This window comes from Pseudophryne corroboree, chromosome 2 (genome assembly GCF_028390025.1).
Source record: "Pseudophryne corroboree isolate aPseCor3 chromosome 2, aPseCor3.hap2, whole genome shotgun sequence".
Lineage (NCBI taxonomy): Eukaryota > Metazoa > Chordata > Amphibia > Anura > Myobatrachidae > Pseudophryne > Pseudophryne corroboree.
Window position 1 is genome coordinate 711,230,633 of NC_086445.1, and position 14,002 is coordinate 711,244,634.

Sequence of the window (14,002 nt, forward strand, 5' to 3'; positions counted from 1 at the left end):
AGAGAGAGTTAGGGTGTGTACACACGGTGAGATCCTTGCTATGTCCGATTTTCACTTGCGATTTCCCTTGAACTCCCTGGAGCCCAGATAGCACAGATTTTGACTAACTTTTTTTGAAATATGGACTATGTGTGCTTACGATTTTGGCATATGTGAAATTTTGGCTTATGTGAGATGTCATTGACATGTGAGATGAACTAGATAGTACACCGATCTAGCAAGGATTGACTTGCCTGCACAGTCTATTTTTTCTTGCGATGCCGACCTGGCGGGACCGCGCATCGGGATCGAATTCACCTTGCGGTCTGCACTAACTTTTCTTGCGATTTTGACTATATAGTCAAAATCGAAAGAAAATATCTCACCATGTGTACACACCCTTAGATTTGGGTGGGGTGTGTTCGAATGGAAATCTAAATTGCAGTGTAGAAATTAAGCACCCAGTATTTACCATGCACAGAAACAATATAACCCACCCAAATCTAAATATCTATGCATGTTACATCTGCCCCACCTGCAATGCAACATGATTTTGCCCATTTGTGTGCTTTTTTGGTTTGTTAACAACCCTGAATAATCCCCTAGGCCAGGGGTAGGCAATATGTCACCCTCCAGCTGCTGTGAAACTACACATCCCAGCATGCCTTGCCATGAATTTAGCATGCTTTATCAGCAAAACTGTGACAGGGAATGCTGGTAAGTATAGTTGCACAGCAGCTGGAGTGCTCCCCATTACTAAGCTAAAGTAGTCATGGCATATATGTTTCTCTCTCCTCTATTAAACCGCACCTGGCTGTGATGTGCCACATGCAGCAATCTCTGGAAAGCGTAACTGGTTTCTTCCGGTGTTGCTTTAGTGCCACTGTTGAAACAAATGCAAATTTAAATAAAATTTGTGTCCTTATTTCACCACACAAATGTCTTTATTTCAAAGGTTGCATTGCCAGTTAAATATTATACAAAAGGGTAGAGGGCATGAATCACTTGGCAATTTTGTGGAACTCGGAGCACTGAGTAACTGATTGACACAATTAATGACATGGAATATGCAACCAAAATATGCATTAGCATCATTGTCACAAAAATCCCAGCATAATAATGATTCAGATAAACTGAATGACAAAATGTAAGTCAAACAAACATTAAAATTACTGTTAACTTATACAGTAAACAATGTGTTGTACATAGTAATATTTTAAAAATGTAAAGACATTTATGACAATTATGGGATTATGTATTTGTACTCCTAGTGTGTTTAACCAAAATGAGTCTTTCAAAAACAATGTTAGATTCTTACACCGTAAAAGGTCAGCAAGCCTGTGCATGTTATTCTTGTTGCCTTTCATCACAGGGACATTTAAATGGCTGTAAGTTCTTCAGCACAAGAATCCTTTAGATGGTATTTTGGTTGTGCTTCATTGGCGGCAAGCAATGTTTTTTATTTTACCATATTGCACACTCTAGCATTGTGCGTTGTGGAACATACAGATAGCGCTTGTGGCAACCTGTCCAGACTTTAGGATAGGGGTCAGTTAATGCAAGTTCTAGACAAATGAAAATGCCCCTTCACAGAAATTCTTTTAAACTTACCTGATCTTTTGATCACCAGTCTAGACACCAGGAAACAATAACAGCCCATTGTCATTTTAATTTTTAGTCCACAGAACTGATTTTATATATATAGTTATCATTTATTTGTGAATCACAATACAGAATTTATTTTGTAGTACAAATATTTTTGTAACAAAAAAGTCACACAAAATTCAGATGATCACATAGCTATGGACTGTAGCATACATATTCCTTGTCACTGAAAATATATTCTGTATCACAGCATATCTTAAATTTACTTTTAAGTAAAACTAAAAAGACAATATTACTTTTTCTCATTAAGATCATGGTTTCAATTTTGTAGCAAAAAACACACTAATTGAGATTTCTGGGAATACATTCATGTAAGAGAACATATATTTAGTGACTTTTTAAATAAAAAATGTTGCAGTGTTGTATATGTGGAAGCACAAATCATATATGTACAATGATGCAGTGTTGTATATGTGGAAGCACAAATCATATATGTACAAAGTTGCAGTGTTGTATATTTGGTAGCACAAATAGTTTATGTAACATATACTTTATTTTGTAGCAATATGATTACCTGAACTTATGTACATCAGAAATAGTTATGTAAAAAGAGGTTCCTGATGATAGATCGACAGTCAATAGGTTGACACCATATGGGGGCCATGGATTAGGTTGACTGGTACTAAAGGTTGACAGGTACAAATGATCAACAGGTTGAAACGTTCAACATGACAATAGTCAACACATAAAGTCAACACAAAATTCGATTCTTTTTTTCAACTTTTTCATTATTTACCATCCACGTGGAGATTGGGAATAGGCACCTAGGTAAGTGAAGCACGAGGATACACGTTTTCTCTCATTTGTCTTAGAAATTATTAAATATAACAAAAAAATTTCCATTGACTATTTTTGTGTCCCCCATTTCTATGTTGACCTTTTGACATTGTCAATCTTTTGTATTTGTCAACTTCCTGTACTGTCTACCCTTTCCATGTTGACCTTTTGACCATCGACCTAATGCATGTCAACTATATGGTGTTGAACTATTGACTGTCGACCTATTTATTGTCAGTCTTCTGATCCACACCCTATAAATGATAATAATGAAAGGCATTACTAAATAATAAACAAACCAGTCAATATTCTAGTAAGATCAAACTATAGGCTGGAAAAAGTGTTGACTTTCTCAATGTGATAATTACCAATCATAATGTATGGATCTGATGCTTATTTGAATGAATCATAATTAAGTAATATTGGGCTTGATATAGATGCAGTCGCAATGCTGACAAAGCAGCTATCCTTTTTAGTGACGGAACTGCGAGGAACCACAAGTGTAGCAGCCTTCCACAGGTGAGGTGAGGCTAGGCAGAGGAATTTAAGTGAATCCCTGTTTGCAATCTTGAACCTCTTCCTATATAAAGGAGAGGAGGTCAGTTGGCTAACACATCTGAAAATGACATAAAAAAGCTGAAAGATGTTAGAGTCTGATAATGTCTCCAGAAATATTATGAGGGCTTTGAACATGTGTTTTAAATGATCACAGGCAGAGGCATCACCGGGTGTGAGGACACCCAGTGTGCTCTCTGGATCTCCCTGTGCACCCAATGCGTGCTTGCACTGAAAAGGGGGCATGGCCGTATAAAGAGGGGGTATGGCCGTATAAAGAGGGGGCATGGCCTCACAAGGGGGCATGGACATATAAAGAGATGCTGGACTGTACTGGGCTGCCCCTTGAGGCAGTCTTCCTGCACTGTCGGCTACTCTTCTATGACAGGAGCTGGGTGCTGCAGGAGACAGTCACACTGCAGCACCCGGATCCTATTACTAGGGAGGAGCCGGAAATTTGGGGTCCCCTTCCCCCTATGGGTTATACCTGGGTGCGGGCAGCACCCTTCTGATGACGACACTGATGACAGGCGATATGCAGCCAACATGCAGAACTGGGGCCAGGCACTTTGATAAATAGGCCCCTTAGTGAGCACAAATTAATTATTTTATGTACTGTAGCATATCAGAATAAGCCATCTTCTAAGATGTCAACTAACTGAGCAAAACAATTAAAAAAGTTTATTTTTTGTTTTAAATTATTGCTTCCCAAACATGTGGTATTCTGGTATATACAATGGGATCCATAATCAGTGACACTGTGAATATTTTTTAATTTGCAGCAGCCTGCAGTAATAACAAATAACATAAATAAAGGAGCAGATAATAAACATTTATTGATGAGAAATCTTGCAGTAAAATAATTCTCCATAAAAGGCACCTCAAAATGACCAGTGCAGGGTGTGGATTGTGCACACTTAAAGACAGTCAGCAAACATGCTGGAGCAGTAAATTGCTAACTAGGATGAAAGAAGAGAGAGGGGAAAAAAATTCTGCCAGAAGCATTATTGAGGCTTTGCGTGGAAATAATGGGCAGATAGCATGGCGTGTGTGTTCTTGTCTTAGAAGGAATCTGTTTGAAGGGAAGGGTTTGGCTTATATTGGCTGACTGAGAGTCAGTCGAGGCTTAAGAGCAGATGAACTATAGCCAGACATGCTAAGACACATTCCAGTACACAGATTTACTGGAAACAAGGCTTAAGATGCTTATTCTGCTACAGTGGCCTGTAGTGCATGGTAGGGAAGTTGTATTGATCTGCATTTGCTATGGGTAAAAACTAGATGAGAGTTATTAGAAAATATTATAATAACTAGAGCTGTCTTAGATTTGCCATGTAGCCAAATCATTATTTAACAACAATGGGGGTAATTCAGACCTGGTGGTAACAGCAAAGTTGGACAAAACCATGTGCACTGCAGGTGGGGGGGGGGGGGGGGGTAGATATAACATGTGCAGAGAGAGTTAGATTTGGGTGTGAAGTGTTCAATCTGAAATCTAAATTGCAGTGTAACCAGTATGTACTCTGCACAGAAACAAAATAACCCACCCAAATCTAACTCTCTCTGCAAATGTTATATCTGCCACACCTGCAGTGCACATGGTGTTGCCCAACTACTAACATATTTGCTGCAACGATCAGGTCTGAATTACCCCTACTGTCTTTACTTAAATGTGGGCTCCAACAATTCTGAAAGAGATAATCAGGTACACCCAAGTGCTGTATTTTTCTTTAGGACATAAATGCCACTTCTTGCATCTTTGTGAATTTCTTTGAAACAGAAACAAATAAAGACGTGTCAATTTAGATGAAGATGAATTTGTGGAAAACACAAATCACTTTAGAGATCTTTAATGGCAGATGTTCTACATGTCTTAGAAAGGACAAATAAAAAAACACTACTAGAAAGCCAAAAATCTGAAAAGGTAAAATCAATTTCTTAATCTGTTTAATTTGTTACTTGGTGAGAGAGGGCTGTCTTTCCATGTCTACACTAAAGTGAAAAATGCAGATTTTTAAAACAGGGAGTTAGAAAGATGCAGATAGTGATTGATTATAAGGTATTGCTATTATCATAGCTCATATTATCAGATTATCACAAAGCATGAATCAGTTCACGTAATTATTACAGGTAACTTAAAAAATAAACATTCTTCTTTCACCTTTTCCAGCAATGGTGCTGTCAGATGGTCTAAATTTTCCAACTTCATTTTAGACAGTCCCGCCCTATTCTGTGACAGAAGAGCTACTAATGTCACACAAAGGAACTTTATATGAAGGAGAGCAGACCTATTCCATAAATTTGTTTCTTCAACTTTGATTTACCTAACTAATATCACCAGTGCCACCATCAGGGGGTTACAGCAGATACTAATGAAGGGCTGAGAGGGTGCCAGCACCCTGTTGATGATTTCACCTGTGAGAAAAGCATCAAAACCGCCTTCTCTCAGCTAAGAACCTGGAAGAAGCTCATCGCCTTCTAGACACCTTGGGCCTATTGCTTCCGTCCACCACCAGTGATCCACCGTCTAAGAAACAAAATTCTCCCCTCACTGAGTCAGTCGCCACTCCACGCCGATCCCTGGACCGAGACTGGTCGAAGGTGCCATCTACAAGAAAATTGGCTTCAGCTGGCCCCCTGACCTGATTGTATTTAAACTTTTTCAATGTTTGACCCTGCCTTCCTTTGCAATTGTCTCATGTATAGCATATTTATACAATGTGTTTTTCTTCTGTCCTTTGTTTCTCCTTATCACCTTCTAATGCTATTACCAGTGCAAATTTTGTATTCATGGTTCTATGTTTGTTAGGTTATGTTACGGATGCAGTTCCTCCTGAAAGAGGTTTACCTGTGTATTTAGGAACTGTCTATTCACCACTGTTTTTATTACTCTCAGTTCCTTTACCGTTTTGGATTTCAGTTGTAAACGCTCTGCATATTATTGTGACAAAACAATCTGTAGTAGGGAATTGGATATATATCCCTAGATTTCTTGATCCTTTATTGCAATGTTTTTCTTTAATTGAATTTGGCCCTAGCTCTGGAAATTTACCTCCGGGAATTTAGTCTTATTGATGCCCCTGGGCTTCTTAGGCCATGTACCCTCTATTGGGTTTTACACCCAGTTCCGGTCGCTGTCACTTTGTGACTTCTTTCTATTCTTCCCTGACCGGCAAGTTGGACCAGATGTACTACCTTCTGGTTTCCACTCCTCCCCCTTCTCCCAACTTCCCCAAACTCTATCTGTATTACTCTTTTCTTTTTTTCTTTATGGTCACTTGATCTATTGTGTGAAACAGTTCTCGATGTATTTTTTAATATTTCTGTTATGCTTTCTTACAGCTATCTGGACTCCGGTGGGAGGACTCAGGGCGACCCAAAAAGACAAATTTCATGGCTCTTAGATTTTACTCACAAAACGTCAAATGTTTGAATAGCCCCTCCAAACGTACCAAGCTCTATATTTCGCTCAAGCACTCTAAAAGTAATCTGATTTTCTTGCAGGAAACTCATTTTAAAAAGCCCTTTTCATCCAGAACTGAAGTCTAAATCTTTCTCCATCACCTTTCTTGCATATGATTCTAAACAAAAAAGAGAGGAGTCTCAATTATTATGATTGCTTCCCATTTAACTTTTGAACAAATGAACGCCCATGCAGACAACGAGGAATATTCAATTGTTTGAAAAGTCAGTTGGGTGTCTGTTTTTTTCCTATCTAATAGACAGGAAAAAACAGACACCCAACCGACTTTTCAAACATTTGAATTCCCACCAAAGAAGGTAGATGGCTTATTCTCGTTGGGAAACTTAATAACACATTATGTACCTTAGTCAATATTTATGCCCCAAACCAAAATCAAACTTCCTTTTTCAAAAGACTTGATGCCCATCTAGCCAGGATATGTAAAGGATAAATTATCATAGCAGGCAATTTTAATGAATTGCTTAATAACTCTATTGATAGATCTTCATCTACCTTTCCTGCTATTTCTTAGACTCCCTCTTCTGCATCACTGACTTTACTCACTCTCTTAAAACACAACTTGTTGTATGAGTCATATAGCCTTATGGAACCTACAACTAGAGATTATAAATTTTACTCTTCTGTCCACAACTCCTACTCTAGAAATGATATGATTCTTCTTAGCTGAGACCTATCTTTTAAACTTAAATCTGCCCATATTCACTCTATGATTTGGTTGGACCACTGCACAATATCAGTGGACCTTGTGTCTATAGTTCCACATCCCACTCCTACTTTTTGGAGGATAAATGACTCCCTTCTCCATAACCCAGAGATCACTGAACGAATCAAGACCTACAGATGTGTCCACATACATCTTTGCTATATCCCACCATGTATGGCACAGTTTTGCATGCTATAGACTCAGAGATTTAGCCATGCCTTGTGATTTTTCTTAATTTGCTTCTTTAATATGTTACTGAATACATATTCTATTATGGCAAACAAAAATTAAAAAATTCATCCACTCGCTACTCTTGAAAAACAGCTTAGCCGTGTTTTACATGTTGTGCCAAATTTGTACAAAAGCAAAGATGTAAGTGGACACATCTGTATCTAACGGAATATTTCCTTCTTAATAATTTACCGTAAACTTCCCCTATCACATTGTGGGAGGGCCATATGGCCGTCTTACGTGGCCACCTTATCAGTCAAGCCTCTACTGTAGGTTTAAGAAAAACAGAGAATCTCACTTTCTCTCCCTAACATCTAGACTTCAATTGCTTGAAAGGCAACACAAACTCGACCCCTCAAAAGCGAATCTTGAGCTTTTACTTAGAGGTAAATCTGAGATTTCGCTTTCCCTATAAGAACGCACAGCGAAAACTCTCAAGATACTTAAACAGACTTTTTCTGAAAATGGTGATAGAGGTAAATCTGAGATTTCACTTTCTCTATCAGAACGCACAGCGAAAACTCTCAAGATACTTAAACAGACTTTTTCTGAAAATGGTGATATAATTGGTGATATAAATATAATTATAGAATTTTGGCATCTAGACTCAATATTTAATGCAATATTCTTGCATTAAACACTAAATCTGGCATAGTGACATATTCCTCTGAAGTTATTAATCAGGAATTCCAAGATTACTATGCTGAACTCTATAATTTGAATATTGATAAATTGGACCCTGTTCCTTCAGATACTATTATGTCTACAGCGAACTCACCTGCCTAGACTGTCAGAACATGCTTCTTTAGGGTTAAATCGAGATATATCAGATTAAGAGATATCTTTGGTTCTAAGCGGTCAAAAGCCATCTAAGGCTCCGGGCCCAGATGGCTTTTCAGCCTCTTATTATAAGAAATTTACCCCTATTCTGCTCCCACATTTGAAAATTCTGCTTAACGCGGTATTACATGGTACTTCACTTGCCGAGACTATTTTGGAAGCCAGAGTAATGCTAATGAGTGTGTGTGCTAATTATAGGCCAATCTCACTACTAAATTTAGAGATTAAAATTTATGCTAAGAATTTGGCTTTAAGACTGAATATTGTTCTCCCTGTCCTGATTCATTATGATCAGGTTGGTTTTATTCCTGGTCGTCAGGCAAGGGATAACACTCGAAGAGTGATAGATCTCATCCAGATCTTAAATCATAGACAAAACCCATCTATCATCCTCTCACTTGACGCTGAAAAAGTGTTTGATCGCGTTTCTTGGCCATTTTTATTTCATACCCTACAAGCATTTGGTACAACAGCGGAATTTCTAACAGGCATTTCGGCGTTATACTCCTCCCCAATAGCTAGAGTTCTCACAAATGGGATCCTCTCTGCCCCTTTTCCGCTTTCTAATGGTACAAGGCAAGGATGCCCTCTCTCACCCCTGGTATTTGCGATGGTCATTGAGCCCTTTGCTGCTCTGATTAGACATTCAGACAGCATTCGAGGGGTGAAAGTGGGCTCCCAGGACTTCAAAATCTCGTTATTTGCCAATGATATTTTACTCTCCCTTACTCAATCACAATCCTCTCTCCCATCCCGACGAATATGGGAAATTGTCATGGTATAAAATTAATTTTACTAAGTCTGAGGCCATGTTGTTGCATATTTCTTCTGTATCAAAAGCTTGTCTCCACTCTTCCTATAAATTTAACTGGCAAGCATGTAAAATTAAATACTTAGGAGTGTTTATCACTTCTCATTATGCTACTTTGTACATGGAGAATTTTCCCCAGGTGGGGGGAAGAGGATTCCCTGATATCAAGCTATATTACTTAACTAGCCATTTGAGTCAACTTGCAACCTCCTTTGCTCCCCTGGGCTCTATATCCTGGATAGATCTGGAAACCTATTCCCTGGGAATCTGATCTATGTCCTCTATATGAGGTTTGGATAAGAGTTTTAGGCTCTCCCATTTGAATCCTCTTCCCTCTCTTAAATTTCATCTCTCACTATGGAATTACTCCTTAACTAAGTATAGGTTATCCTCTGCCCCTTCACCGTTCACCCCACTATGAGACAAGCCTGCCTTTCCCACTGGAGAATCTCCCCTGTGTTTTACATTATGGCACAAAGCTGGGATACGTCTGGTGTATGACCTTAACTCCCAGGATTCTTGGGCAACATTAGCTGATATTAAAAAATAAGTTCCCTTCTTTATCCCCGCCCTTTTTTGAATTTTTCCAAATCCGCCACTTTCTTTTATCATTACCTCAACCTGATGTTAGAAGGGATCTTACCCCCTTTGAACTTCTTTGTACTAGGGACCCTTTGCGCAATGGTATGATCTCTCAAGTATATTCTATTTTGGTTGATGTTACCTCTGTCACGCGAACACGCCATGAGCAGGAGTGGGAAAGGGACCTTGGCACGCCCCCTGATTCTTGTTGGGAGGAGATAAGAGAGGGGATTGCTAAAAGTTTGATCTCTACCCAAATTAAAGAAACATCCTATAAGCTCTACTATAAATGGTATTATACTCCTGATAAATTATCCAAGTTGTTTCCTTCTGCTACTCCTGTGTGTTGGCGGAGTTGTGGTCAGAGTGGAACTCTTCTCCATATATGGTGGACCTGTCCCCACATTGTTCCATTTTTGAATAAAGTACTTGGAGTTTTGAAATCTCTCTCTGGTCTTTCCGATTTCTTTAGACCCATGGGTATTTTTATTGGCGCGCCCTTTTCAAGATATTGATCCGCCCTTAAATTATTTTTGCACATTCTAGCTGCAGCTAAATCTTTAATAGCCAGAAATTGGAAATCTCTGAATGCTCCTACAATTCCTGCCCTATATAACTATATCTGGTTCATCGCAAACATTGAAAAAAAATACTTTTACTTTTAAGTTACTTACATGATTGCCACCACAAAGTTGACTATGGATGCTTACGATGCCTCATTGATCTCAATATCAGTTGACTGAATCTGACTGAAATCTCCTGCCTCATTTGATGGGCTGACCCTGAGTCCTCCCTCAATCTGTCTTTCCTACCATTAATGTAAGTTATCATTCTTGCTCTATTAGCACTACCTTGGCTGTATACTCCATATTGTTTCACCTTGTAATCCCTACTCTCTTTAAATGACACTGACCTCTTTGTCTTCTCCTATTTCTCCTTACCTGCCCCTTTTTTCCCCTCTTTCTTTTGCTTTCTCTGCCTCTCTGTTAGGTTCTTTACTTCAACAAAGTTTCTGTTTTTCTAAAAATTATGGAAAATGTATATCACCTTTATTGTGCAATTGTCTTTTTTGCATTATATTAACATTTTCTTCTTGTACAAATAAAAAGTAAAGAAAAAAAAGTGATTAGAATAATGCAAAGCAGATATTTCTAATGATATGCTTTGTATTTTTCATATACTTTATTCAGTCAAAACTCTGGTGCAGATATCAGTATGACAGGAAAGGCTCTGAGGAAAATTTATTAAAATTGAAACGTCGACTACAGCAGAGGGGGCTGACCGTATACCTCATTTAAGGAGTCCAGAGTGCCGTACATTCATATGCTATACATATGAACATATACTGTATATATATATACAAAAATTGTATGTGTGTGTGTGTTTGTGTGTCATGTGCAAAGGAGCATCACAGCATGTGCTTGTTCTGTACGATATAGCTCATTGGACCTCTGTGCCCTTCAGGTTGGAGGCTGGCGGGAGGATGAGTTGAACTCTATCTATTCAATCTCTTCCGGGCCCTACAATTTCTGATGGCAGCCCTTATAATCACAGTTCACAAGTGGTACATAACCACTTCATGTCAAGGACTTATTATATTTGTAACCATATTTTACAGTTTTATAATATATCTGCATATCACACAGATCTATATACAACTACAGTAGCATCTATACACCATACAGCACAAGACATCCAGCACAACTCAGATGCTCCTAGATATATATGGCCTTATTCAGGATTGTTAGCAAACAAAAAAAGCAAGCAACTGGGCAATACCATGTTGCACTGAAGGTGGGGTAGATGTAACATGTGCAGAGACAGTTAGATTTGGGTGGGTTATATTGTTTCTGTGCAGGCTAAATACTGGCTGCTTAATTTTTACACTGCAATTTAGATATCAGTTTGAACATACCCCACCCAAATCTAAATCTTTCTGCACGTTACATCTGCCCCACCTGCAGTGCAACTTGGTTTTACCCAGATGCTTGCTTTTTTAGTTTGCTAACAAACCTGAATAAAGCCCATAGTGTACTGTCTTTTTCTTTCAATTTTGCATATTACAGTATATGCACCACAGACACAGCGAAAAGCCACTTACAGTGTACCAGGAACACTAGGCTTCATCTTTCATTGCATAGGAATTAGTATGTACTGTACGGGTATGGGTCATTAGGTTGACCACACTTAGTTTGACAGTCATTAGATCGACCACTATTGGTCGGCAAGGTAACTAGGTCGACATTTTCATTAGGTTGACATGGAAAAGATCGACACAAGATTCTTTTTATACTTTTTTGGTGTTGTTTTCTTCGTAAAGTGACGGGGAACCCCAATTAGTGCACTCTGTCCCCTCGCATGGCTCGCTTCGCTCACCATTATTATTATTATTACCGGTTATTTATATGGCGCACACATATTCCACAGCGCTTTGCAGAGAATATTTGGCCATTCACATCAGTCCCTGCCCCAGTGGAGCTTACAGTCTATATTCCCTACCACATGTACACGCACAGACATTCGCTAGCCATGCTTTGGGCTAAGTGCCTCGCTGTGCTCAGCACAGGTTACTGTTCCCAATCATAGTCCACGTGGATTGTAAAGTATGATAAAATTCAAAAAATGGAGAAAAAAAATAAAAATAAAATAAAATGCATGTCGACCTTTTTCCATGTCAACCTAGTGACCATGTCACCCCAATGCATGTCGACCAATAGTGGTCGACCTAATGACTGTCGACCTAAGTGTGGTCGATCTAATGACCATATCCCGTACTGTACAAAGTTACACAGGAAACACTACACGACTTGGTGTGAGGTAAGGATGCAGCTGCTCACACTGTAACCTCTTTGCACAGAATCAGGATCAATAGCACACAGATAACCAATTATCTAACATCAAATTGATTAGTGACATCTAACTACGCAGGTTTATCACCGCCAGTTGTTTTATAGCTGTGAATAAAATGCACATTTTAAGTGAAACAGGCATTCTGTGAGGTGGAATCACACACCTGGCACACCAAACGAGGCTTTTTGGCGAGACTGAAGCCACAGTCTGTATCTTCCAAGTTTTCATGCCAAACCTACAAAACTATGCAAACACTTTAGGTGTTGTCCTTGCTGTAATTGCAGAGAGGGTGCTAATGCAGAAGTATACCTCATTAGAAACATCGTAAGGAAAAGTATATTTATACCCCTTTTACACAGGAAAGCAAATTCTCGGGTGAAGAAGTTACACCCGGTAATTTACCGAAAACACGGGTCCTTTTTCTGTGTGAAAGGGTCAACCCGGGTTGAAATTCCCAGGACTTCGGACCAGGAATTTACCAGGGTTGGAGACCCGGGAATTTCGACCCGGGTAGACCCTTGCACACAGACGAAATACCCGTGTTAATCAGCAAATTACCGGGACTTTCAGACATTTCTGTCTGAAAGTGGTATTAATGCCATGTGCATGCAAGGGTTACTTAGTTTCTTTGTGTACTTTATAGACAGATATTATTTTATTTTTAATGTTTACATACTGTACACTAGGAAATTTTAAGTGGATATCAGATAGGTCATCATTACAAACACACATTTAAAACCTGTTAAGAAACAATTTTCACCTGACTTGAAAACACAGTTCACGTTAAATCTAATTTAGTGCCTTAAAATTATATTTCATTCATCATAATAATGTAAACTTTGCAAACAGAAGCTATGTAATAAAACATAAAGTAAGAGTTTGTAGCGAATATAACTTAAATAAAATATGATTTTTTTCAAAAACATTTAAAGATACAATGCATATAGGCCTTTTTGTCAAGAGCACATAATATAATTCTACTATAAGAGGCAGTGGCAGAACTACCATTGATGCAGCAGGTGCATTGCACAGGTGGCCCCTGAGGACTAAGGGGCTCACTGCTGCCCAGACCAGTAATGAGTTATCCCCAGGCCTCCCACAGGCCATTTTGAGGAATGGGCCTAATTCAGATCAGATCGCAGCAGCAAATTTGTTAGCTAATTGGCAAAACCATGTGCACTGCAGGGGGGGGGGGGAGATATAACGTGCAGAGAGAGTTAGATTTGGGTGGGTTATTTTGTTTCTGTGCAGGGTAAATATTGGCTGCTTTATTTTTACACTGCAATTTAGATTTCAGTTTGAACACACCCCACCCAAATCTAGCTCTCTCTGTACATGTTATATCCGCCACCCCCCCCCCTGCAGTGTACATGGTTTTGCCCATTAGCTAACAAATTTTCTGCTGCGATCAGATCTGAATAAGGCCCAATGTTGGATGAATGACCCAATGCAGACTTGCAGAGAGCAAGGTGGGTCCCATTGCCTGAGGGATCTGTACCTTACTTTAAGGAGACAGGGCTGACCT

The 14,002-nt window shown here is 39.0% G+C and overlaps 1 long non-coding RNA gene across 1 annotated transcript in view; it reads right to left on the reverse strand.

Moving 5' to 3' along the window:
* Positions 1-14,002, reverse strand: part of LOC135051126 (uncharacterized) — a 110,016-nt gene that overhangs the window by 7,577 nt on the left and 88,437 nt on the right. The window contains exon 2 of the long non-coding RNA XR_010242055.1: positions 790-862. This is a non-coding gene — a long non-coding RNA (uncharacterized LOC135051126). The remainder of the gene's footprint in view (positions 1-789; positions 863-14,002) is intronic.